Source organism: Heptranchias perlo, chromosome 3 (assembly GCF_035084215.1).
Source record: "Heptranchias perlo isolate sHepPer1 chromosome 3, sHepPer1.hap1, whole genome shotgun sequence".
Lineage (NCBI taxonomy): Eukaryota > Metazoa > Chordata > Chondrichthyes > Hexanchiformes > Hexanchidae > Heptranchias > Heptranchias perlo.
In genome coordinates, this window is record NC_090327.1 from 84,712,729 (window position 1) to 84,716,045 (window position 3,317).

General features: G+C 44.6%; 1 pseudogene; it reads left to right on the forward strand.

Moving 5' to 3' along the window:
- The first annotated feature begins 245 nt into the window (after positions 1-245).
- On the forward strand, positions 246-2,157 carry LOC137308448 (ralA-binding protein 1-A-like; annotated as a pseudogene).
- Positions 2,158-3,317: the final 1,160 nt, after the last annotated feature.

The window sequence follows — 3,317 nt, forward strand, 5'->3', positions numbered from 1 at the left end:
TCTAAATCTAAGGAGCATAGTCTCAGAATAAGGGGTCGCCCGTTTATGACTGAAATGAGGAGGAATTTCTTCTCCCAGAGGGTCATGAATCTTTGGAATTCTTTACCCCAAAAAGCTGTGGAGGCTGAGTCATTGAATACATTCAAGGCTGAGTTAGACAAATTTTTGATCAGCAAGCGAGTCAAAGGATATGGGGAAAAGGTGGGAAAGTGGAGTTGAGGTAAAAAATCAGATGATCTCATTGAATGGCGGAGCAGGCTCAAGGGGCCGAATGGCCTACTCCTATCTCTTATGGTCTTGAGGAACAAAAAGAGGATGATGTGGATTTAGCCAATGGAGTGACTGATAAACCTTTAATCAAGTTGGAGTCTCCTGGAGATTTGTCCTCCACTAAAATTTCAATTGAAGGATGCAAAGTAGATTCAGCACTTCAGAGGCCAGATAAGGATGAAAACCAGGGAAAGGTGCAGAAAGATTCCTCTGAGGCAGGAGGAACAAAACACAAGGGTAACACCAGCCGGAGCAGTGGATGGACCATAACTGAGGGGTATAAGGCCTCCCAAGAGGACAGCTCAGGTGATGAAGCAGAGAGCCCATCAAGCAAGAAAGGATCAAAGGGTTCCATGTTTTCAAAAAGCCTAGTTTCTCCAAGAAGAAAGAAAAAGACTTTAAGGTCAAAGAGAAGCCAAGGGATGAAAAACACAAGGAGAAAAAATCCTAGGATATAATCATAATAGTGGAAAGAGAAAAAGAAGCAGCCTGCTCCAGACCACGAAGCATTTCTGATGGATACTCATTCTTCCCTCAGGCCTACCTTTGGTCCATTGGCTGCAGCTGCAGAGAGGACTATACTGTATGATGGGATCCAGCTGCCAACAGCTTTTCGAGAGTGCATTGACTATATGGAGAATTATGGCATGAAGTGTGAAGGTATTTATAGGGTATCCGGTACCAAATCAAAAGTTGATGAGCTGAAAGTTGTGTATGATCATGAAGAGTCTCCCAATCTGGAGGATTATGATGGAAATATGATGGCCAGCTTATGGAAACAATACCTTCGTGAGCTGTTTGAAAATATTCTCACCAAGGAACTCATGATCCGGTTTGAGGATGCATGTGGAAAAGATTCAGAGGGTGAATGCCAGCATCTATTAAAGGAACTGCCTGTATCCAAGTACCTTCTCTTTTCTTGGCTTGTATCTGTATCTGAGATAGGGCTACCACTTTAAGAAATCATAAGGACCATGTCATTTGGAGGGAAAGTGAAACAAAAATGTCCAGAACATCTCCATGGGCTTTAGCCCTACTGTTCAGGTCAGTAATTGTGTACTGTGCCTGTTTTTCACTTATGGCAGAGAGCTGTTTGGGGAAATAGAGCTGAAGCCAGTAGTGAAGCCACTTCACTGGTCTGGTGTGGCAACGATGCCAGCCTTGCCTGAGATACAGAAGAGTGTTAAGGAAGAAATTTGGCAGCAGGAATTTGAGTTGCTTGTGCAGGGACCTGCAGGCTGTCTTGAAGGACTTGTCCAAAGAGGAGAGGTTATGGGAGGTGCAGTGAATTTTAACATCAGTGGAATGCAGACTGCATAAAGCAAAGGGGCAGGAGTGTGAAACAAAGCTTGCCCAGACTGTTACTGAGGGTGTGAGTGCCTCGAGGGGAACTTGCCAAGATTATGGCTTTATAAGCACCCCACAGCTGCATTGTATAGTCTGCTGTTGGGAGTGCCAAGGAGCAGTATGGGACTGCAGCTGTGGAAGGATATTACCAGAAACACAGACTTTTATTACCCTGACAAAGCAGACACCTTACCATTCAGAAGAAATAAGACAACTAAGCTGGATGAGGCAAATGGTATTGCTACACTAAAGCTTCAGGAATTGGAGCCTTACCCTGAGAAGAAGCTACTATTAAACGTGTATAATGAGGGTACAATTGACAATCTCAATTACCTCTGTGGAGCAGAGTTTGCAAAAGTTCAGCAGAAGCCACCTCAAGGCTTAGATATGAAGGCAATTGAACACAGCAGTTCATTTGACAGTGATTCAGAGAGAATCGTAAACTATTATATTGACAAAACTGGATGCTTCCTCCTTCTGGACGGAGAGAACATTCCACTTTACCTGTCCAAAGGAGCTTCTTGTCAAGGCAGATTTTGACTTGCAGAAAGCAGTGGTGGAGACTGCCTATGCAAATTGAAGCTCAACAAGATACAACATTGGAGCGTTGGAACTTTGTGCCAATCACAACATCCTGCAGATTGTTGTGTGCCAAGAAGTTGAGAAAGATGACAAATTGGTGCGGTTGATGGAGGAAAGAATGAGTGAAAAAGAAAACAAAACGATAATTTTGGTTGAGATTAAACTGAGGGGTGATGAGCTTACAAGTCGAATGAGGAGAAATGGATGGCCAGTAATGTGTATTCATGGTGATCAGAGTCGGCCAGAGTGTGATTGGGTTCTAAAAGTATTTTGATCAGGCAAAGCGCCAATCCTTAGGGCCACAGATGATACATCCAGAGAGTCTTGGATGATAGAACTACCACCGGAGTTACAAAGCATAGGCCTGGGCGTAAGCACGTTTAAGAGGCGTATAAATGGAGGGTCACCTGCCCGGCCCATATGGACAGATACTCCGACTGACAAGCAAAGGAAAGCTCCCAAAGACTCCCCTGGGAAAGAACTGGAGTATCCAAGTCTCTCCAAAAAAATAAACAGATGGCCAGGGAGGATGCAACGTACAATGAATCCAAATGATCGGAGTCCCTTCTCGACATGCACATAAGACGAGAAGGACAGACCCCAGGAGCGACGGCCGCTTGACCGTGAACAGGATCTCCAGGTTCATCAGTTTGACGAGGCCCAGAAGAAAGCCTTAATCAAGAAGTCCAAGGAGCTGAACACCAGATTTTTCTCATGCGGAATGCGGATGCCCTCTCTCGAATATCGTGCCTGATGACAAGAATCACTCAAGCCCCTGGCTTTTTCTGGCGAGGGGGATATGTAACAGGATGAGAGCAATGGATGTAGGATGTTGAGAACTCTGTATCTGAGATAGGAATAAAACTTAAAGAAATCATAGACCTTAATTGCCTTTAATGACTCCCAGCCTGTAAGAATAAAAGGCTGGGAAATGGTTCAGTTGAGCAGGGGGCCTTGGAGAGGGATAAGTGGTAGGCTGAGAAGTAATACTGGCACTGTCTTGGTCATTATTGTAAGTAAAGATACAAGGGGCTTGATTTTTCATGAAGTGCAGGTGTGATGGCGGTGGGTGTGGCTCTGAAAATTGGGGCAATCCTGAGCAGGTGAAGAAGCTGACT